The sequence below is a fragment of the Phyllobates terribilis genome, unplaced genomic scaffold (assembly GCF_046119375.1).
Source record: "Phyllobates terribilis strain yellow unplaced genomic scaffold, ASM4611937v1 Scaffold_178__1_contigs__length_3940740, whole genome shotgun sequence".
Classification (NCBI taxonomy): Eukaryota; Metazoa; Chordata; class Amphibia; order Anura; family Dendrobatidae; genus Phyllobates; species Phyllobates terribilis.
The window spans coordinates 879,957-904,877 of NW_027362938.1; positions in this window are offsets into that span (position 1 = coordinate 879,957).

The window sequence follows — 24,921 nt, forward strand, 5'->3', positions numbered from 1 at the left end:
AAGCGTTTCTGCAGCGTTTTTGCCATGCGGAAACGCTTGAAATACGCGTCGTGGGCACACAGCCTTAGGCCATGTGCCCACGTAGCGTTTTTGTAGCGTTTTTGTAGCGTTTTTACGGCCGCGAAAACGCTTGTAAAACAGTCTGCCATGCAAAGCCATGTGAATTCGGATGTGCTGTGCACATGATGCGCTAATTTGCGCGCCGAATTCGCATTACTTTGCAAAACGCAGCATGACCATTTCTACTGCGATTACGCTGAAGCTTATTCGCGATGCGTGTGGTATCTGGGAGGAAGACGAGACTACAACTCCTCTTCATCCTGGGTACCACGCGGTGAAAAAAAGAAATAAAAAAGTTAAAAACAAACAAAACCTGTATATTCACCTCTCCGGCGGCCCCCGGTCTGCTCTCCGGTCTCCTCCGGTCTGCTGTCTGTACTGTCAGGACCTGCGGTGACGTCATTTAGTCAGGTGATGGTCGCATGACCGCTGACGTCGGCATCAGGTGATGGTCGCGTGGCCATCAGCTGACTAAATGACGTCACCGCAGGTCCTGACCGTACACTGCAGGACGCTGAAGAGAGAAGACGCGGCCGGGAGCAGACCGGAGGAGACCGGAGAGCAGACCGGGGGCCGCCGGAGAGGTGAATATACCGTTGTTTTTTTTTATTTATTAACGTTTTCTTTTTTTTACTATAGATGCTGCATTTAAAGCATCTAAGTTGTTCACACATTATAGATCCATGTCGGTTGCATGGATTTATATTGTGTGATCAACTTGTCAAGCACTTTTCCAAGTGATGCTCAAAATCGCTTGGAAAATTGCTTGAAAAAATGCATGTGAAAACGCTTCTCTCTGGCAGAAAAAACGCATGTAAATCTGCATCAAATCTGCTAGGTGTGCACACAGCCTTATAGCTGGTTTTGCTCTGAGCTGAGATGTCCGGGCTGAATAATGCTCTGGGAGCAGAACCCATCAGCAGAATCTGTCTGTTTCCTGCCTTGTAGCAGTGGATCCCGGCTATTTAGCTCACAGAGCATTGTCTACACAAGATACAATTGTATCCAATTTTCAGCTGGGAACAGGACTATGGACAAGTTTTGCAGCAACTGCATTTGTGATAGGAAATGTTGATCAATCTAGATTTTCTTCAGTGTTCTTATTCATTGCAGAAAATCTTAAAAAAGCCGAGGAATGTGGGCAACATGGTGGGTCAATGATTAACGCTGTGGGGCTGGGTTCATATAATAGCAAGGACAACATCTGCAAGGAGTTTGTATGTTCTCCCCGTGTTTGTGTGGGTTTCCTCCGGGTTCTCCGGTTTCCTCCCACACTCCAAAGACATACTGATAGGGAATTCATATTGTGAGCCCCAATGGGGACAGTGATGATAATGTCTGTAAGGTGCTACAAAATCTAACGGCGCTATATAAGAGAGTAAAATAAATATATAACTAAATAAAATGAATGTATTAAAAGGCTAAGATTGCAAAGAGCTTGTAAAAACAAGAAACTTTGCAATTTCCTTCTTATTCAAAATCTTCTCTGTTCTCAAGAAGGAAAAGATTTTTAATTCTGCAGTGTACAGCTCATTGCTATGGTTACTGACCACCTGAGAAGTGGCCGGTCTCCTTGGCAAGAAGCGCTCACTTGCAGACTGGTGGACTTCAGCGCCCCTGTGCCTGTCCCATTCTGCAGAGGCAAAGCCGCCTCTGCCCGCAGAATGCAAGAGGGCACAATTCAGACAAGCGGCTCAGCCAAGCCACCGGCCAGAACTGTAAATCTTCAGCTTCTGATGAGAGGAACACAAGACCACCCCTTTAATAAAGGAGTAGAGCAGAACTCATACAGTGATTAGTGGGGGTCTGACACCTGAAATCCCCAGACATCAGCTACTTCTGCAAGATGATGTACACAGTGTTAAGAGCTGGAATAGCACAGCTCCGCACACTGTGCAATGGCTGGTTTCAGGTACTACAGCTCAGATCACAATCATTTCAATAGGGGCTGCAGTACCAAGATCGGCCACTACACAGTGTACAGCGCTGTGCTGTTTGGTCTCTACGCTGAGTATTTCCAGCTGCTGTCTTATTGGTGAGGGGGCCGTGTGTTGGAACCTCACTGATCTGATATTGATGACCAGGGTCGGACTGCGGTGTCTGGGGCCCACAGGGGAAATTAACTCTAGGGGCCCACCTACAGCAAGATGCAAATATCTGTTATCCGCTCTCGCTGTTATAGTGGAGCATTGACTGGCGGCTCCTGCACATCTACTGGGCGACACTCTAACTGGGATGGACATGTTTGCATTAAAGGGCTTCTTTGGTTAAAACTAGTGTTGAGCGAGTATGTTCTGTTAACCCTTTCGGCGAGTATGCTCGGGCCGAGCTCCGAGTATTTATAGCTGCTCGGTGATATGGTTGAATCGCTCCCGTGTGCATGATTTGCGACTGTTTGACGGTTTTAATACATGTGAGGAATGTGGAAGAAATAGACATTCCTCACATGTATTAACCACTTAAGCCGCGGAGCATTTTCCGTTTTTGCATTTTCGCTTTTTGCTCCACTTGTTCCCAGAGCCATAGCGTTTTTATTTTTTGGTCAATATGGCCATGTTAGGGCTTATTTTTTGCGGGACGAGTTGTACTTTTTAACGCCATTACTAGTTTTACCATGCCGTGTACGGGAAAACGGGAAAAAAATTCCAAGCGCCGTGAAATTGCAAAAAAAGTGCAATACCACTGAGGTTTTTTTTTTATTTTTTTTACCACGTTCACTGAATGCTAAAACTGACCTGCCATTATTATTCTCCATGTCATTAAGAGCTCGTAGACACCAAACATGTATAGGTTCTTTTTTATTTAAGTGATGAAAAAAAAATCCAAAGTTTGGTAAAAAAAAAAAAAAATAGTGCCATTTTCCGAGACCCGTAGCGTCTCCATTTTTCGGGATCTGGGGCAGGGTGAGGGCTTATTTTTTGTGAACCGAGCTGAAGTTTTTATAGATGCTATTTTGGGGTAGATCCGATGTTTTGATCGTCCGTTATTGCATTTTATTGCAATTTTACGGTGACCAAAAAACGTAATTCTGGCGTTTAGAATTTTTTTCTCATTACGCCATTTACCGATCGCATTAATTCTATTTTTATATTGATAGATCAGGCAATTCTGAACGCGGCAATACCAAATATGTGTATGTGGGGTTTATTTTATGATTTTATTTTGAATGGGGCGAAAGGGGAGTGATTTAAACTTTTAAATTTTTTTATTTTTTTTCATATTTTTTAAAACTTTTTTTTTCACTTTTTGCTTGCTTCTGTACTCTACATAGGAGACTTGAAGCAGCAACTGTCCGATCACCTCTGCTACATACAGGGAACCAGCAGATCCCCTGTATGCAGCAGAAATGGTCCTGTCCTATGAGCACCGACCACTAGATGGCGCTCATAGCAATTCCACCCGCGCCTGTTGCGGGCACATGTCAGCTGTAAGAATCAGCTGACATGTGCTTGGTTCAGTGCGGGCTCAGCGCCGGAGCCCTCACTGAACCGGAGGATAACGACATGCGCGTACTAATACGTGACATGTCGTTAAGGGGTTAAAGCTGTCAAACAGTTGCAAATCATGCACACGGGAGCGATTCAACCATATCACCGAGCAGCTGTAAATACTCGGCGCTCGGCCCGAGCATACTCGGACAGAACATACTCGCTCAACACTAGTTAAAACAAGTTATCACCGATCCATGGGCTCTACAGGATAGGTGATCACTTATTGAGCATTTGTGTCCGAACATTGGAAAACGCACCTATCGGAAGAATGGGGAAGTTTTATCCCTGACAGAACACTTATCCCTATTTTAAAATGCTGCGGCAGGTGGGACGTCTGACCGCAGCTCTATTCATTCTCTTAGAGACTTGCAAAAAAGAGCAGCGCTCACAGCCACTGAGAGAATGAATGGATCAGTGGTCGCATCTCACATGCCGCTCCAGTCTAATGGGGAGAAAAGCTCCACATTCTGCCGGTGTGTGCAAGCAGTCAGACCCCCACCAATCAATATTATCAATGATCCTGTGGAGAGGTGATTACTTGTTTTCACCGGAGAACCCCTGTAAGTGCATCTCTGCCGCTCTGGTCCAAGTATTTAATCGCTAAGTCCACGGCCCTACTATCAGTATTCGGTCAGTATCCAGTCAGTATTTTTTCTCAGGAGTGGGAGCCAAAACAGGTGATGAACAATCAGAGAAAAGGTATAATAGAAACAAGTCACCAATTCTGCATTTATCAACCATTCCTGGTTTCGGCAGCCACTCCTGAGAAAAATACTGACCAAATACTGATGGTGGGGCTGTGGCCTAATGGAAAAAAATCTTTTCCTAGTTAAGATCAGCGAGAACAAAATGACCGCCATACACAGCACAGTCCACTATATCAACACCAATAATACCACATACAAAAGGGACAAATATCGCCACACCTTGACTAGATCACATATTACCACTACATAGTGACTGAATAATACCACATACAAGGAACAAATATGGCCAAACTATGACCAGACCATATATTACCACCCCAAGGTGACCAAATACTACAGTACTGATCATGAATACAAAACCACAAAACTAACAACACTGTTATTACCACCAGCGACATTATACACAGGAGCTCTGTATATAGTGTCAGTGTACAGGTAACACAGTGATCACCAGTGACATTATAGACAGGAGCTCTGTATATAGTGTATAGGTAATACAGTGATCACCAGTGACATACACAGGAGCTCTGTATATACTATATACACACATGGTCAAAATTGTTGGTACCCCTCGTTTAATGAAAGAAAAACCCACAAAGGTCACAGAAAAAACTTGAATCTGACAAAAGTAATAATAAATTAAAAATCGATGAAAATGAACAAATGAAAGACAGACATTGCTTTTCAACCCTGCTTCCACAGAATTTGAAAAAAAATAAACTCTTGAAATAGGCCTGGACAGAAATGATGGTACCCCTGAAAATAATGTGACAAAAGGGACATGTTAAATCAAGTTGTGTCCACTAATTAGCATCACAGGTGTCTACAATCTTGTAATCAGTCAGTGGGCCTGTATATAGGGCTACAGATACTCACTGTGCTGTTTGGTGACATGCTGTGTACCACACTCAACATGGACCAAAGGAAGCAAAGGAAAGAGTTGTCTCAGGAGATTAGAAAGAAAATTATAGACAAGCATGTTAAAGGTAAAGGTTATAAGACCATCTCCAAGCAGCTTGATGTTCCTGTAACTACAGTTGCACATATTATTCAGAAATTTAAGATCCATGGGACTGTAGCCAACCTCCCTGGACGTGGCCGCAGGAGGAAAATTGATAACAAATCAAAGAGACGAATAATATGAATGGTAACAAAAGAGCCCAGGAAAACTTCTAAAGAGATTAAAGGTGAACTTCAAGCTCAAGGAACATCAGTGTCAGATCGCACCATCCGTCGTTGTTTGATCTAAAGTGGACTTCATGGGAGACGACCAAGGAGTACACCATTGTTGAAAAAAAATCATAAAAAAGCCAGACTGGAATTTGCCAAACTACATGTTCACAAGTCACAAAGCTTTTAGGAGACTGCCCTATGGACAGATGAGACAAAAATGGAAGTTTTTGGCAAGGCACATCAGATCTATGTTCACAGATGGAAAAATGAAGCATATCAAGATAAGAACACTGTCCCTACTGTGAAACATGGAGGAGTCTCTTTTATGTTTTGGGGCTGGTCTGCCGCATCTGGCACAGGGTGTCTTGAATCTGTGCAGGGTACAATGAAATCTCAAGACTATCAAGGGATTCTAGAGAGAAATGTGCTGCCCAGTGTCAGAAAGCGTGGTCTCAGTCGCAGGTCATGGGTCTTGCAACAGTATTATGACCCAAAACACACAGCTAAAAACACCCAACAATGGCTAAGAGGAAAACATTGGACTATTCTGAAGTGACCTTCTATGAGCCCTGACCTAAATCCTATTGAGCATCTTTGGAAAGAGCTGAAACATGACGTCTGGAAAAGGCAACCTTCAACCATGAGACAACTGGAGCAGTTTGCTCATGAGGAGTGGCCAAAATACCTCTGGAGAGGTGCAGAAGTCTCATTGACAGTTACAGGAGTCATTTGATTGCAGTGATTGCGTCAAAAGGTTGTTCAGCAAAATATTAAGTTAAGAAGAACCATCATTTCTGTCCAGGCCTGTTTCATCAGTTTATTTTATTTTTTTTATTCTGTGGAAGCAGAAAAGCAATGTCTGACTTTCATTTGTTCATTTTCATAGATTTTTAATTTATTATTACTCAGATTCAAGTTATTTCTGTGACCATTGTGGGTTTTTCTTTCATTAAACGAGGGGTACCAACAGTTTTGACCACGTGTGTAGTGTAAGTGTACATGTGTGTCACCCTGGCCTGGATGCCACAAGTGTAATTAAAGCTGTGTCTGAGAGCAGGGGGGAGGTTCTCTAGTCAGGGGAACATTAGCATGCAATGCCTCCTGTCTCAGGCCAATAGGGGGAGCAGGCTGCCCCTATAAAAGCTGGTGCTGAGGGCAGGGTTAGAGAGAACCCAGATGACCTGTCTCAGGACTGAGACGTGTCTCAGCAGAGCAGGGACAGACAGTTGCACTGCACCTAAGAGGAAGTGTGGCAGGAGGAGAGCCACAAGCCAGAGACAAGAGGCGAAGAGAGCCTGTCTTGGCAGATAACAGACTTAATCTACCAGACTTTGGTGTCTGAGGCTGGAAGGATTCCACATCCCCCAGCAGAGAACCAGTCCGCAAGGGACTGTATATTCCTTGGCCTAAGAAGCCTGGAGGCTCTGCAACAACAGAAGGGACCAGTAAAGCCATACAAGGCTGGGAGCAGAAAGGAACCCACGTCGCAGGCCATACAGGCGAGAAAACACGGAAAGCTCGGAAACGTGGGCTGTTACCCTATCAGGAGGAGATAGCCAGAAGGAGCGCAGAAAGCACGGTAGGCCTACACCCTCACCCTGACCAGGGCCAATTTCCCCGTTGCTCTCAGACATCCAGGTCCCCTCCTAGCGGGGACTGTTTGTGGGTCAGTTTACCTGTTTAGTAAAGACCCTGGACTGCAACCTGTTGTCTGTGTGCTCCTTGCTCCTCCAGCACTATCAGCACTGGGACTCCCACTACCATCACTCCCAACATCCATTATACTGCCCTGGGGCCGCACTCTTCCCGTGGAGAGTCACACTACCCTAGATGCACACCTCATCAGCCCCAGCGGTCTGCATGCAGCGGCGGTTCCTAATAACCGCAATCCACGGGTGGCGTAGTCGGACATTATCAGCAGAACATAGCAGACTACCATTGGCCTGACCACCCTGAGCCACGGAACCGGGTCGCCACTACTACCCCCATCGTCTCCCTATTGCCCGGATCCGAGTGCCCCACGGCCCAGGGGGCGAGTCAGCTTTGGCGTAGTCGGCAGGATTTCGTGCCCGCAACCACCGGGTACTGCGTGCCTGAAAAAGACTTTTGTAACTTACCTGTGGCAAAGTTTCCCGCCGTCCGGAGTCGTTTCCCGCCATCCGGAGCCGATTCCCGCCATCGGACGCCATCTTGGACCGTTTCCCGCCGTCTTCTGCCGCCTTCCCACCATCCGCAGCTGCTTCCCGCCATCGGACGCCATCTTCAGGACGCCGCGCGGGAAGAAGATGGGCGTGGACGTCAAAACCGCGCGAGATCTGAAGCTCCGCCCCACGCACCGACGCTGCACAAGGTGCTGGAAGGGAGAGAGAGCGACGCTGACATCATCAGGACGCGACGCCAGGTCCTCGTCCATAGCAGCAGCAGCGGAGCCGCGGCCTACAGAAGAGGATCGTCGGAAGGTAGGCCACGCGTAACTAGGGGGGGAGGAAGATGACGGACACAGAGGCGCCCACTACCACCAACGCAGCTGTAGCAGCGGTGATGCCCTTTTCCTTGCCCTACATCCCTGGAGCGGCCTGGCTGCCCAAATACTCAGGGGAGCCCCATGCCCTAACTGACTTCAAGGAAAGGCTATACAGTTTGTTCCACGTTTACCCCCTGACAGAGGAACAGAAGGTCAGCATATTAACAGGGCAGTTAACTGGCGCAGCCCAGCGGGAGGTAAAATCATGGCCCACTGAGGAGAAAAGGACTGTGAAGGGTATTCTGGCCCGGCTGCGGGGTACCTTTGACACACGTACCTCCGCTGAGATTAAAATGAGGTTCTATGGATGTAAGCAGCGGGCACAGGACAGCATCAGAGACTATGCCCTAAATCTGCAGGAAGCCTTGAGGGCTATTCAACAAACTGACCCTGGCAGTGTGCAGGAAACGGATAAGCTGCTAACAGAACAATTCATAGAAGGTCTGCTGTCTAGCGCCCACAGGGCCCAACTGCGCCTCATGTTCTTTCAGAACCCCGACCTGACCTTTGCCCAATTTAAGGACAGGGCCATAAGGGTGCTCCGTGAATCTGCAACCAGTAGCGCTATAAACCCCCGGCGCCCTGCTATCACTTACCACCAGGAGGCGGCGCCCTCCTCTATGGACTCCGTGGAGGCTGATGCACAGGCCCTGAACCAAGCCCCGTCGAAAGATCTGCACCACCAAGTCCAGGAGCTGACCAGGAGCGTCGCGGCGTTGACCAGGACCGTCCAGGCGTTGCAAGTGGACCCGTCAAGACCCATCGAGCTGGCTTCAAGTCCGGAGAATGTCCCATGGCGTCGACAGAGGAGGATCCCGTCGTTCCGAGGGAGGCCCACAGACCGCTACGCAGAGGATGGACAGCCCATTTGCCGTCGATGCAACCAGCCCGGACACATTTCCAGGTACTGTAATTTAAACGGGTCCAACCTGGGGCAGAGGGCCAACCCCCAGGCATAAGATCACCAGGCCCTTACAATTGGCGTAATAAGTACGTTGGGGGGCGCCCGGTTTTACCCGTGGTGCTGGACGGTATCCCCATGAGCGCCTTGCTGGATACTGGGTCACAAGTAACCACTATCCCTTATGTACTTTTTAAGCAATATTGGACTGATGCTGATATCACACGGTATCCAGACGGTAACTTGAGCATCATCGCCAGTAATGGCTTACCCGTGCCGCAGATGGGGTTCAAGGAGATGACCATTAAGATTGGTAAAGTTGAACTACCGGCACAGGGAGTGATTATTGTGGACATTGACCGTCATGAAAGTCACCCTAAAATAACTGTGGGTACTAACGTGATTGAAAATTGTCTTTCAGAGGTAATTGTAATCTTACAACAGGTGGCGGTGAATGCTAGTTCCAGCCAACAGAGAATCCTCAACAAGGAGATAAAGGCCCTGATGAGACGGCAGCAGGTAGAACTGTCTGGTGGTGAGATCGGTAGCGTAAGACTGAGTGACCCATTCCCCATTTCCATGCCTCCCAAAAGTGAAATGATGATCTGGTGTCGGACTGCAATCGGGTTGAGAGGTAGAGACTACCAAGACATGGTAGAACCCGTGTACTCAGACAGCAGGCCCACCATTTTGACAGCCCGGGGGGTGGTTGATGTCCGTCATGGGAGGGTGCCCGTCCGCATCCTCAACATTGGGGAGAGGGAGGTACACTTACCCAGGTACGCTACACTTGCCAAGCTGTTTGTGGTCGAACACAAAGCTATCAGGGCCGTGGAACCTTTGCCTCCATCTCCACAGGCGGAGAGTAATGGCTCCCAGAAACAAAAGGAGGACTGGTGCCAGAAACTCCACGTGGGTGCTGACTCCACTCCCCTGCACCAAAAACAAGGAGTCTACTGGGTGGTACAGGAGTACGAGAGAGTCTTTAGTAAGCACCCGCTAGACTTCGGCAGAGTAAAGGGGATAGAACACCACATCCCCACAGGGAGCCACCCACCGATAAAAGAGAGGCACAGACCTGTACCCCCTGCACATTATCAGAACGCAAGGGGCATACTAAGAGAGATGAAAGAAGCTGGGGTTATTAGAGACAGCTGTAGCCCCTGGGCAGCCCCCTTGGTTCTGGTCAAAAAGAAAGACGGCACCATGAGAATGTGCGTCGACTATAGACAAATCAACCGTATCACTCACAAAGACGCATATCCGCTGCCTAGAATAGAGGAGTCTTTAGCCGCACTAAAATCAGCTAACTTCTTTTCTACTTTGGACCTTACTAGCGGGTACTGGCAGGTTCCTGTGGCAGAGGCTGACAAGGAGAAGACCGCCTTCACCACCCCGATGGGACTGAGCGAATTCAACTGCATGCCTTTCGGGCTCTGCAACGCACCAGGGACCTTCCAGCGGCTGATGGAATGCTGTCTAGGGCACCGAAACTTCGAGACGGTCCTCCTTTACCTGGACGACGTGATCGTCTATTCGAAGACCTACGAGGACCATCTGAAGCACCTGGCCGAGGTGTTCGAAGCCCTGGCAGGCTATGGCCTGAAGGTGAAACCATCGAAGTGTCACCTGCTGAAACCAAAGGTCCAGTACCTAGGGCACGTGGTAAGTGCGGAAGGAGTGGCCCCCGACCCTGACAAGGTCACGGCAATCAAGAGCTGGCCAAGCCCCTCGAACATCAAAGAGGTGAGACAGTTTCTCGGGTTGGTAGGCTACTACCGAAGATTCATCCCCGGGTTCACCAAGATGGCAGCTCCTATGCAGGACCTCCTGATCGGACAGTCTAAGTCCAGGAGCCAAAAGCCGCCCTTCAAGTGGGATAAACCGGAAGAGGAGTCCTTCCGCCAGCTAAAGATGGCCCTCACAGGGGATGAGATCCTGGCCTACCCTGATTATGGCCAGCCGTTCATTCTCCACACAGATGCCAGTAATGTGGGACTGGGAGCCGTATTGTCCCAAAACCAACAGGGCAGATAACAGGTGATCGCATACGCCAGCCGGAAGCTGAGGCCCACCGAAAGGAACCCGGAGAATTACAGCTCCTTCAAGCTAGAATTCTTGGCGGTGGTGTGGGCCGTGACGGAACGCTTCAAGCATTACCTGGCCTCCGCAAAGTTCACCGTGTACACGGACAACAACCCGTTGACACACCTGGACAATGCAAGACTGGGTGCCCTGGAACAGCGGTGGATGGCCCGTCTCTCCAACTATGACTTCGTGATCAAGTACCAGGCAGGCAAAACCAACGCCAACGCGGACGCCCTATCAAGGATGCCTCACTTACCTGAAGGTGACGAAGACCCAGAAGAGCTGGAGGAGGTAGAACTCCCCGCGTTTCACCGGTATGGAGCCGCTCAACACTCTCACCGCGTGAAGGAGGAGGATCTAACAACTGTGATGATGAATCCCCTACCTCACCACAGCTGGGCCGAGACCCAAGATAGTGACCCTGCAGTCCGCCTGGTGAAAGATCTGCTGACCCGGGAAGACGCCCGCTTAGATCCAGATGCCCCAGAGGAAGCCAAGCAGCTATGGAAGGAGAAGAGCAAGCTGTTCCTCTACGAAGGCAAGTTGTGCAGAAGGATTGTCAACCACCGGACGCACGAGCTGACCTGGCAAGTCGTGGTCCCAAGGAGGGATGCAGCTATGGTCCTGGGGGCTTACCATGACAGAGCGGGACACTTCGGTTGGAAGAAACTGGAGTTCCTACTAAGAGGAAGATTCTTTTGGGTCGGCATGAGAGGAGCTGTAGAAAAATGGTGCAGAGACTGTGGCCCTTGTCACCTAAGGAGGAAGGACCGTGCCAGCCAGAAGACACCCTTGAGGCCCATCGTCACCACGCAGCCTCTTGAGCTGGTAGCTCTGGACCACGTCAAATTGGCTCCCAGCCGGTCAGGATACATCTATGCCCTGACAATCGTGGACCACTATTCCCGTTTTCTAGTGGTGGTCCCGGTAAAGGACTTGACAGCCCAAACAGCGGCCAGAGCCTTCCAGCAATATTTCTGCTGTCCACACGGGTATCCGGAACAGGTCCTGACAGACCAGGGTCCAGCGTTCGAGGCTGAAATCTTCCAGGAGTTCTGCAACCTCTATGGCTGTAAGAAGATTCGTACAACGCCTTACCACCCCCAAACCAACGGGATGTGTGAGAAGATGAACAATATAGTCATTGATCTCTTGAAGACGTTGCCCCTGGAGGAACGCAGCCTGTGGCCAGAAAAACTGCCGGACCTGATAGACCTATACAACAATATCCCGGTGAATGCTACAAACTGCACCCCGGCTTACCTGATGCGAGCTAGACCAGGAAAGCTGCCCGTAGACCTGGAGATGGGAGTCCTAATACCTGAGGACACCTCCCCGGATGCGGACTGGGATACGGAAAGGCAACTGCAGTACAAGAAGGTACAGGAGAGTGTGGAGAAGAGCCTGGCCCAGGTGAGAGAGAAGCAAGAAAGACTCTTCAATCAACACGCCCCTGCTAGTCCCCTAGAACCTGGTGAGCAAGTCCTAAAGCGAAAAAGAAGGCTACATAAGTTGGACGACCAGTGGGAAAGGGAACCCTACACCGTACTGCAGTCTGACCACGACAACCCAAAGGTGTGCGTAATCACCAAGGACGGAGGAGAAACCACTAGTGTCGTCTCCAGAGACCATCTCAAAAGGTGCCCTGAGCAACTCCGTAGTGCAGAAGAGGATCAGAGTGACCTTGAACCCGCAGAGGACAAAGAAGAAATGATCAGCACCGTTCTCGGAGAGTTCCCTCAGTCCTGGACTCGCATAAATGATGCCATAGTGGTACCTGTCCTGCATTTCCTGCAACCGGCACAGCAACAACCAACACCAGAGCCGGAAGGTGAAGAGGAGCAAGCAGTTCCAGAGGCAGAAGAGCCTGTACCAGCAGCCCAGGAGAGTCAACCCTCTGCTGACAGTGAGCCTGCCATGCCTGCGGTAAGCCAAAGGACCCGCAGACAGCTGCCTGCCCTACCTGTACACCCAGCTGGTAGCTGCACCCCTAACGCTAGTGGGGAAAGCCAAGTCAGTCCACCACCAGACAGTGGGCTACGTAGGTCAACCAGGAGCACAAAGGGACAGATACCCGCTCGCTGGAGAATATAGAGTGTACTAAAATTGTAAATAACCCTGTTGCCAAATGTTGAATTGTTTGCAAAGTTACATGCATGTTTGGTAATACTCTGTTTCAGTTTCTTGCAGCTACCGTAAGGACTCACAGGTTATGGACTTTTTATAACCGGGACCTTGTATGGACTGCGTTCAGAGCCTAACCCAGGAATGAACTAAGACTGTGAAGGACTTGGGGTAGGACAGACCCCCACCTGGTTAAGGCTCCCCGTTGTGCTGGTGATATGGACACCCGGTCACAGGCCACACTGTGACCTTAAGAACTCAATTTGTGCGTCGTCTGTCTATTAATGTTTTATTGTTATGCATATTGTCTTTGTTTACTGTTTAGTCCCGGAGTACTAAATTTCACTAGGGGGGAATGTGTCACCCTGGCCTGGATGCCACAAGTGTAATTAAAGCTGTGTCTGAGAGCAGGGGGGAGGTTCTCTAGTCAGGGGAACATTAGCATGCAATGCCTCCTGTCTCAGGCCAGTAGGGGGAGCAGGCTGCCCCTATAGAAGCTGGTGCTGGGGGCAGGGTTAGAGAGTACCCAGATGACCTGTCTCAGGACTGAGACGTGTCTCAGCAGAGCAGGGACAGACAGTTGCACTGCACCTAAGAGGAAGTGTGGCAGGAGGAGAGCCACAAGCCAGAGACAAGAGGCGAAGCAAGCCTGTCTTGGCAGATAACAGACTTAATCTACCAGACTTTGGTGTCTGAGGCTGGAAGGATTCCACATCCCCCAGCAGAGAACCAGTCCGCAAGCGACTGTATATTCCTTGGCCTAAGAAGCCTGGAGGCCCTGCCACAACAGAAGGGACCAGTAAAGCCATACAAGGCTGGGAGCAGAAAGGAACCCACGTCGCAGGCCATACAGGCGAGAAAACACGGAAAGCTCGGAAACGTGGGCTGTTACCCTATCAGGAGGAGATAGCCAGAAGGAGTGCAGAAAGCACGGTAGGCCTACACCCTCACCCTGACCAGGGCCAATTTCCCCGTTGCTCTCAGACATCCAGGTCCCCTCCTAGCCGGGACTGTTTGTGGGTCAGTTTACCTGTTTAGTAAAGACCCTGGACTGCAACCTGTTGTCTGTGTGCTCCTTGCTCCTCCAGCACAATCAGCACTGGGACTCCCACTACCATCACTCCCAACATCCATTATACTGCCCTGGGGCCGCACTCTTCCCGTGGAGAGTCACACTACCCTAGCTGCACACCTCATCAGCCCCAGCGGTCTGCATGCAGCGGCGGTTCCTAATAACCGCAATCCACGGGTGGCGTAGTCAGACATTATCAGCAGAACATAGCAGACTACCATTGGCCTGACCACCCTGAGCCACAGAACCGGGTCGCCACTACTACCCCCATCGTCTCCCTATTGCACGGATCCGAGTGCCCCACGGCCCAGGGGGCAAGTCACATGTAATACACTGACTCACCAGTGACGTCTCTAGGTGAAGTCCTTCATCTTCGCTTTTCTTCTTCATCTGGCACAGACGGCCATCACTTCTTCCAGCCAGGAATCATCTCTGCAGAAAATAACACACAGTTATCAATAACTGATCTCTTCTAGGGAATATTCCCACTCCACCCCCCGACTTCTACGTTACACCAGTTGAAGAAAAAAAGCGAGATAGTGCCGCCCTGCACAGTAACAGGAGCCTGCTTTTGTCCTATCCCATGGAAAACAATTTCCTAAAAAGTAAATTATATTACAGAAGTAATAATGTCTCTAATTGGACTCTAAAATAATAATGTTCCTCACTGGCCACCATAAACTAATAAAGTATGTTCCTCAATCTGGCACCAAACAGTAATTAAGTCCCTTGTTCAGCCTGGCACCCCCATATATCCATCCTGGCCCCCCCTTCCCTGCATATATCCATCCTGACACCCCCCATATATCCCTTCTGGCCCCCATATGTCCAGTGTGACCCCTCCATATATTTATCCTAGCCCACGTGTATCGAGCCTGCCCCCTCCCATATACCCATCCTAGTCCCCCATGTGGCCCTCCTGTTCCCCCCATATATCCATCCTGGCCTCCATGTGTCCAGCCTGCCCCCCCACATATCCATCCTGGCCTCCATGTTTCCAGCCTGCCCCCCCATATATCTGTCCTGGCCTCCATGTGTCCAGCCTGCCCCCTCCCATATATCTGTCCTAAGCCCCATGTGTCAAGCCTGCCCCCCCATATATCCATCCTGGCCTCCATGTGTCCAGCATGCCCCCCCTACATATCCATCCTGGCCTCCATGTGTCCAGCCTGCCCCCCACAATATATCCATCCTGGCCTCCATGTTTCCAGCCTGCCCCCCATATATCCATCCTGGCCTCCATGTGTCCAGCCTGCCCCCTCATATATCCATCCTGCCCTTCCCCCCTGCATATATCCATCCTGACACCCCCCCATATATCCATACTGGCCCCCATATGTCCAGCGTGGCCCCTCCATATATTTATCCTAGCCCACGTGTATCGAGCCTGCCCCCCCACATACCTATCCTAGCCCCCCATGTGTCCAGCCTGCCCCCCCACATATCCATCCTGGCCATCATGTGTCCAGCCTGCCCCGCCCCCCATATATCCGGCCCCCATATATCCATCCCCCTCACATATCCATCTTGGCCTCCATGTGTCCAGCCTGCCCCACCATATAGCCATCCTGCCCACCCTTTCCCATGTGTCCAGCCAGGCTCCCCCTTATGTGTCCAGCCAGGCTCCCCCCCTTGTGTGTCCAGCCAGGGTTCCCCCTTGTGTGTCCAGCCAGGCTCTCACCCTTGTGTGTCCAGCCAGTGTTCCCCCTTGTGTGTCCAGCCAGGGTTCCCCCTTGTGTGTCCAGCCAGGGTTCCCTCTTGTGTGTCCAGTCAGGGCTTCCCCTTGTGTGTCCAGCCAGGGCTCCCCCTTGTGGGTCCAGCCAGGGTTCCCCCTTGTGTGTCGATCCAGCTCCCCCCTTGTGTGTCCAGCCAGGGCTCCCCCTTGTGTGTCCAGTCAGGGCTCCCCCTTGTGTGTCCAGCCAGGGCTCCCCCTTGTGTGTCCAGCCAGGGCTCCCCCTTGTGTGTCCAGCCAGGATCCCCCCTTGTGTGTCTAGCCGGGCCCCCCCTTGTGTGTCCAGCCAGGGGCCCATCCCATTCTGCATCCACTCATATACACACAGACACACACACAGACACCTCTTACCTTCCTGCTCTCCCGTGCGGTGTCCTCCTTCTCCGGCGGCTGAGTTGCACGCCTCCTTCACTGCAGGCGCATGACGATGACGTCATACGCCGGCCGGGGAAGGGAGACGCGCAGCTTCAGCTGCTTCACTGGGACGTGTGTCACGGCGGTTCAGGTAATGAACGCCGCGTGAGCGCGTCCCTGCATACACTGTGCCTGCGCTTTTAAAGGGCCCGTGCCCCTTAAAACCGCAGGTTTTTTTATTTTTTCATTCTCTTCTCCCCCTCTCCTCTGCAGAAGGGTACCCCGCCAGCCCAGTCCCTCCCTGTTGATGACTTATCCTAAAATCGGTCATTAATATATAAGTCCTGGACAGTCCCGTTAAGCTTGTTTTACCTAGTTATAAAAGCCCTTTAAGTCCTCATTATAAGGTAAGGTATGAATGGATCTAATTAAATTCTCCAAAGAGAACTATTTATACATTTTAGTCACTGTGAGCTTTCTACAAGATATTGCGGGCAGTATATAGCGAATATACGGACACAGAGCCATTCGCCGGCTCAGATTGCCAATAAGCACCTTGTAAATATGAGACCTTGACATCATAGGTTACTTGGCTTAATATGAAATTGTCCCTCATGTGTACCGCATTGTGGGCAGGGACTATATGTACATCACTGCAGAATATGTTGGCAATAAAAAGTCAACAGAAATGAATATCATGCAGATCCTCACCAGGACTCCAGCAGTGTCACCATCCTGCCACCATACAGCTATAGAAGGACAATAAACCTGCAGGGTTCTCCCCTCAGTTATTTTTCCTTTAATTTTATTATCTGTTTCTTACAGTGAAAGAACAGTCATCAGATATTTTATTGTTCACTTTTTATTTTACAGTCTCAGCTCTGAAGAATAGAACGTCTTATGAATAAATGACAGCTCACTTATTACAGTGGTGGCCAAAAGTATTGGCACCCCTGCAATTCTGACAGATAATACTCAGTTTCTTCCTGAAAATGATTGCAATCACAAATTCTTTGGTATTATTATCTTCATTTAATTTGCTTGCAAGGAAAAAATACAAAAGAGAATGAAGCAAAAATCAAAACCTTGATCATTTCACACAAAACTCCAAAAATGGGCCAGACAAAAGTATTGGCACCCTCAGCCTAATACTTGGTTGCACAACCTTTAGCCAAAATAACTGTGAACAACCGCTTCCGGTAACCATCAATGAGTTTCTTACAATGCTCTGCTGGAATCGTAGACCATTCTTCTTTGGCAAACTGCTCCAGGTCCCTGATATTTGAAGGGTGCCTTCTCCAAACTGCCATTTTGTGATCTCTCCACAGGTGTTCTATGGGATTCAGGTCTGGACTCATTGCTGGCCACCTTAGAAGTCTCCAGTGCTTTCTCTAAAACCATTTTATAGTGCTTTTGGAAGTGTGTTTTGGGTCATTGTCCTGCTGGAAGACCCATGACCTCTAAGGGCGACCCAGCTTTCTCACACTGGGCCCTACATTATGCTGCAAAATTTGTTGGTAGTCTTCAGACTTCATAATGCCATGCACACGGTCAAGCAGTCCAGTGCCAGAGGCAGCAAAGCAACCCCAAAACATCAGGGAACCTCCGCCATGTTTGACTGTAGGGACCATGTTCTTTTCTTTGAATGCCTCTTTTTTTTTCCTGTACACTCTATGTTGATGGTTTTTCCCAAAAAAGCTCGACTTTTGTCTCATCTGACCAGAGAACATTCTTCCAAAACATAGTAACATAGTTTGTAAACATAGTTAGTAAAAGCCGAATAAAGACTTGCGTCCATCAAGTTCGACCTGTTAGTTCTGTAATTGCTAAAGTTGATCCAGAGGAGGGCAAAAACCCCAAATGATTTGGCCAATCTTCACCTGAGGAAAAATTCCCTCCTGACTCTGAAACCAGCAGTCAGAATAAATCCCTGTATCAACTTACTATTTTATTTTATTTTTAAGTATATGCTGAAATCTGCCTGGTATCTAGAAATGCATCCAGTCCCCGCTTGAACTGGTTTAGTGAATCTGACATTACCGTCTCCTCACTCAGTGAATTCCATATTCTCACTGCTCTTACCGTAAAGAACCCCTTCCTATGCTGGTGCTGAAACCTTTTCTCTTCCAGTCTTAGTGAGTGCCCTCTTGTTACCGTAATATCCCTCCTTTTGAACAAATCCCTGGCAAGGTCTCTATACTGTCCCCTAACATATTTGTACACATTTATTATGTCCCCCCTCAACCTTCTCTTTTCCAGGCTGAATAGTCCTAGTTTTGCCAACCTCTCTGGGTATTGCAGTCCCTCCATTCCCTTTATTAATTTTGTTGCCCTCCTTTGTACCTTTTCAAGCTCATTTATATCCTTTCTATATATTGGGGCCCATAACTGAGCACAGTATTCCAAGTGTGGTCTGACCAGTGCTTTGTACAGTGGAAGAACAATGTTCTCATCCTTTGCAGCTATACCTCTTCTGATACATCCCATTACCCTGTTTGCCCTTACAGCAGCGGCCTGACTTTGGGCACTCCAATTTAGTTTGCCATCAATCAAGATGCCCAAGTCCTTCTCCATCTCTGAATTCCCCAATGATTTCCCATTCAGTGAGTACTGGTGACTTCCATGTTTCCTTCCCATATGTATGACCTTACATTTCTCCTCGTTAAACCTCATTTGCCATTTAATGCTCCACCTACCCAGCTTATCCAAATCCCTCTGTAGGTCTTCACTATCCTCTTTTGTATTAATTGTTTTACATAACTTTGTGTCATCTGCAAATATTGATATTTTACTATTTATCCCGTTGACTATGTCGTTAATAAAGATATTAAATAACATTGGGCCTAGTACAGACCCCTGTGGTACCCCACTAGTGACGCTTACCCAATCTGAGTATATTCCATTTATAACCACCCTCTGCCTTCTATCCCTTAGCCAGTTAGCTACCCACTTGCAGACATTTTCCCCCAGCCCCATCATTCTCATTTTGTATACCAACCTATTATGTGGCACGCTATTGAAAGCTTTTGAGAAGTCGAGATACACGACATCCACTGGTTCCCCCTGATCTACTCGAGAGCTCACCTCCTCGTAGAAGTCAATCAGGTTTGTTTGGCAGGAGCGATTCCTCATGAATCCATGTTGGTTCGGGATTAAAAGATTATTAGCATCAAGATGCTCCATAATTGCCTCTTTAATGAAGCTTTCAAAAATTTTGCCCACAACGGACGTCAGACTCACCGGCCGATAGTTTCCGGCGTCACTTTTCGCTCCCTTTTTGAATATTGGCACTACATTCGCCTGTCGCCAATCAAGTGGCACAGACCCAGTCCCAACAGAGTCCTTAAATATAAGATATAACGGTCTGTCTATCACATTACTTAGTTCCCTTAGTACCCGTGGGTGTATGCCATCAGGTCCTGGTGATTTGTTTATTTTAATGTTACTGAGGCGTTTCTGTACCCCAGCTTGGGTTAGATTTGTCATACTTAGTGGAGGATTAAGTTTGTCACTTCTCATTTCTCCTGTTAGTTCGATTTCCTTTGTGAAAGTTGTCGAAAAAAAATTATTTAATAGATTAGCTTTATCCTCATCTTTCTCTATGATTTTGCCTTCCTCACTTTTTATCGGTCCAATATTATCCGATTTAATCCTTTTACTATTTATATACGTAAAGAACAGTTTGGGATTTGATCTACTTTCCCTAGCAATACGTCTCTCTGTTTCCTCCTTCGCTATTTTTGTTTTTTGCAGGTTCTCGTTTTTTCCTTGTAACACATTAGTGCCTCCTTACTGTTTTCCTGTTTTAATCTCTTGAATGCCTCTTTTTTGCTATTTAACGCCCCTTTTACGTTCTTGTTCAACCATATTGGTTTCCTCTTATTTCTGGCCCTTTTATTCCCATACGGTATATACCTCTCGCACTGAGTATTCAGAATTCTTTTGAAGGTTTCCCATTTACTATTCGTATTCCTTTGATTAAGAACTTTGTCCCAGTCAATAAGTTGAAGGCTTTCTTTCAGCTGATCAAACTTCGCCCTCCTAAAGTTTAATGTTTTTGTTGTTCCCTTATTGATAACCCTACTGAAGGGCATTTTGAAGTCGATAATATTATGGTCGCTATTACCTAGGTGCCCCCCTATCTGTACCTCAGTTATTCTATCAGGCCTATTAGTCAATATTAAGTCTAACACGGCCTTCCCTCTCGTTGGTTCCTGCACTAGTTGGGAGAGATAATTATCCTTAATATTTGTCAAGAACCTTTTTCCTTTCTGAGATCTACAGGTTTCTGTTTCCCAGTCAATATCCGGGTAGTTGAAATCCCCCATTACAATCACTTCATTATGTTTTGCTACTTTGTCTATTTGTCCTAATAGCAGTTTCTCATTCTCCTCTGTTATATTGGGTGGCTTATAGCAGACCCCCAGTAATATTTTATTATTATTTTTAGTTCCCTCTATCTCTACCCACATGGACTCGACCCCCTCTTCTCCCTCTCCTATATCTTCCCTTAGTCTGGGTTTTAGACATGACTTTACATATAAGCAGACTCCTCCGCCTTTCCCCTGTTTCCGGTCCCTTCTAAATAAACTATAATCTAATAAATTTACCGCCCAGTCGTAGCTATCGTCTAGCCAAGTCTCTGTTATACCTACGATGTCATACCTCTCCTCCCATATAAGCGCCCGCAGCTCATCCGCCTTATTGGTCAGGCTTCTTGCGTTGGTCAGCATGCAAGATAAAACTTTGTGGTTATTTAGCATCCTATTCTTCTCTAACGATCTAACTGTACTATCCCCACCCCCCTTTCCACCCTCATTATATTCACTTCTCCCCTTCCCCCTCGCTTGCCACACATCCCACCTATTTCCTTGGTTTCCCCCCCCCGTCTCTAGTTTAAAAACTCCTCCAACCTATTAGCCATCTTCTTCCCCAGCACCGCTGCACCCTCCCCATTGAGGTGCAGCCCGTCCCTACGGTAGAGCCTGTAGCCGACCGCGAAGTCGGCCCAGTTCTCCATGAACCCAAACCCTTCTGCCTTGCACCAACTCTTTAGCCACTTATTCACCTCCCTAACCTCCTGTTGGCGCTCCTGTGTGGCTCGCGGGATTGGTAGTATTTCTGAGAAAACTACCTTGGAGGTCCTTGCCCTAAGCTTCCTACCTAGGTCCCTGAAATAATTTTTAAGGACCCTCCATCTACCACTCACTTTGTCATTGGTGCCGATGTGGACCATGACCGCTGGGTCTTTGCCAGCCCCACCCAGTAACCTGTCAACCCGATCCGCGATGTGCCGGACTCGAGCGCCAGGGAGGCAGCACACCGTTCGGCGATCCCGGTCTTTGTGACAGATTGCCCTGTCTGTCCCCCTAATAATAGAGTCACCCACTACCAGAACCTGTCTTGCCTGCCCTACACTTCCCCCCTCCCCCTCATTACTGGAGCATACACTCCCCCGGCGGTCAGAGGATCTGTCGTGCTCCAATAATGCCGGTTCTGAACCAGCCTTCCTATACTTCTTCCCTCTATCCCTCCTTACTGTTATCCAGCTCCCTGGCTGTTCAGCCTGCACTTCCCCTCTATGCTCCACCCCCAGTATTGACCCATTGAGTGTCTGCTCGGTGAGCAGCAAACTCCGTTCTATGTTGTCGATGCTCCTCAGTACCGCTATCTGAGCACTTAGATCCAGAATTTGGGCTTCCAAGTGCACGATATGCTCACATCTCTCGCAGCAGTATGGATCCTCGAGCGGGTGCTCACGGAATGCATACATTGCGCAAGATGTACACTGCACGGCTCCATCCAACATGGACGTCATTCTAAATATGGGGATACAGTCAGTATATATATACAAGTACAAAACACAATTATTTATATATAGGTGTATGGACGGGGATCAATTAGGGATGTGCAAGTGTATCAATTAGATATCGGCGGGGGATCAGTTAAGTATGGACGGGGGATCAATTAAGTATCAAGTATGGACGGGGGAATCAGCTAAGTAGGTCAGGTGGATTAATTAAGTAAAAAGTAAAGTAAAGAAAGAATGAAATACAATCAGCAATTCAGTCCTAAGTCCTCCCTTCCAAACTCCCTGAATCCAAAGTCACTGAAAAACAAGTCACACACTTACTTTCGTTCGCACTTACGCTCCGGACACACGCAGCTCGTTCACACTCGCAAACTAAGAGATTTAAAGTGTTTTTTTTTTTTTTTTTCCTTTTCCAGCAATGTACCCTTCACCTCAATGCACTTCCAAAGGACTTTATGCCCAACCAGCTGCCCCTTATAAACCCTTAATTATGACCCCTTCCCCTTAATTAACCCCTTGTGAGTAAATCTACACCTCAGGATTTTAGTGCAATGTAGTTAACCCTTAAATACACAGGTAGTAAACTAAGAAACTAAAACTGTAGTGAGAAAATAGATTTTAAAAAGCCCAATAAATCTAAACAGGTAGAAAAGCACTCAGCAGATCACAATGCAGCACTCACCGCAATTCACACAGGTATTTTCTGCAGGATTCCCAATACCTCTTCACGCAATTCACACAGGTATTTTCTGCAGGATTCCCAATACCTCTTCACGCAATTCACACAGGTATTTTCTGCAGGATTCCCAATACCTCTTCACCTTCACCTCAATGCACTTCCAGTTTTAGGCTTTATCAGGTAAGTTTTGGCAAACTCCAGCCTGGCTTTATTATGTCTCGGGGTAAGAAGTGGGGTCTTCCTGGGTATCCTACCATACAGTCCCTTTTCATTCAGACGCCGACGGATAGTACGGGTTGACACTGTTGTAGCCTCGGACTGCAGGGCAGCTTGAACTTGTTTGGATGTTAGTCGAGGTTCTTTATCCACCATCCGCACAATCTTGCGTTGAAATCTCTCGTCAATTTTTCTTTTCCGTCCACATGTAGGGAGGTTAGCCACAGTGCCATGGGCTTTAAACTTCTTGATGACACTGCGCACGAAAGACACAGGAACATTAAGGTCTTTGGAGACGGACTTGTAGCCTTCAGATTGCTCATGCTTCCTCACAATTTGGTTTCACAAGTCCGCAAACAGTTCTTTGGTCTTCTTTCTTTTCTCCATGCTCAATGTGGTACACACAAGGACACAGGACAGAAGTTGAGTCAACTTTAATCCATGTTAACTGGCTGCATGTGTGATTTAGTTATTGCCAACACCTGTTAGGTGCCACAGGTGCTCTTTCAGCTGCTCATAAAACCCGGCCCTGTAATCCGGACCCATTAAATTCCTCTCAGCACTATGTGCGCTGGAGCCTGCTTCTCCGGATCCTACATCACCGAAGCATGGCACTTCGAGGACACATACCTCCCGTCCACGATCTGTCCGGCAGCAACCTTACATACACCCCCCCTCTGTCCAAAGCCGTAGGGCTTGGCACCTTCTGTCACCATACAATAAACCCTTGACAAGGCAGCGGCATTCCCATGTTGTTTCCCAGGCCTATGCTCTACCCGGAAACTAAAATCTTGTAGAGCCAGGAACCACCTAGTCACTCTGGCATTGTTTCCCTTCTTTTCTCGCATCCACCTCAATGGGGCATGGTCTGACACTAACCTGAACCTTCTACCTAATAGGTAATACCTCAGAGTGTTTAACGCCCACTTAATGGCCAAACATTCTTTTTCTACAATGGAGTAGTCCTTCTCACAAGCGGAGAGCTTCAGACTGAGGTATTTTACAGGGTGTTCTTCTCCGTTAATCTCCTGGGACAAGACTGCTCCCAGCCCGACATCCGATGCATCCATCTGGACCACAAACTCCTTGGAGAAGCTGGGTGCCACCAAGACTGGTTGTTTACAGAGGACCAGTTTCAATTCCTGGCAGGTCGCTTCTGCTTCCGGGGACCACTTGGCCATAGCTGACTTCATCCCTTTCGGAAGATCCATCAGTGGGGCTGCTATCAGGGCAAAGTTAGGGACAAATCTTCGATAGTAGCCCACAATGCCTAGAAACGCCATGACCTGCTTCTTCGAGAGGGGCTGTGGCCAGTTCAAGATCGCCTCGACCTTATTTATTTGTGGTTTTATTTCCCCTCTACCAACCACGTACCCTAGGTACTTGGCTTCCTCCATCCCCATGGCACATTTCTTCGGGTTGATAGTAAAGCCCGCCTTCCTTAGGGCATCAAGTATGGCTTGAACTTTGTCCAGATGACTTTCCCAGTCCTGGCTAAATATGACGATGGCATCTAGGTAGGCCGCTGCATACTGTTTGTGGGGTGCTAAGATCCGGTCCATGGCTCTCTGGAAGGTGGCCGGAGCTCCCTTCAACCCAAACGGCATCCTGACGTATTGGCGTCGAGAAGGCTGTCTTCTCCTTAGCCTCTTTGGACAGGGGAATTTGCCAATATCCTTTGGTGAGGTCCAGAGTGGTGATGTACCGAGCGGGTCCTAGCCTTTCGATAAGCTCATCTACCCTAGGCATTGGGTAGGCGTCGAACTTTGAGACCTCGTTCAGCTTCCTATAGTCGTTGCAAAACCGCCATTCCCCATCTGGTTTCGGCACTAAGACTATAGGACTGGACCATCCACTTTTGGACTCTTCAATGACTCCCAGGTTTAGCATCCGCCTTACTTCTTTAGAGATCACCTCTCTGCGGGCTTCGGGGATCCGGTATGGTTTTAGATTGACGCGAACATGAGGCTCTGTGAGAACCTCATGCT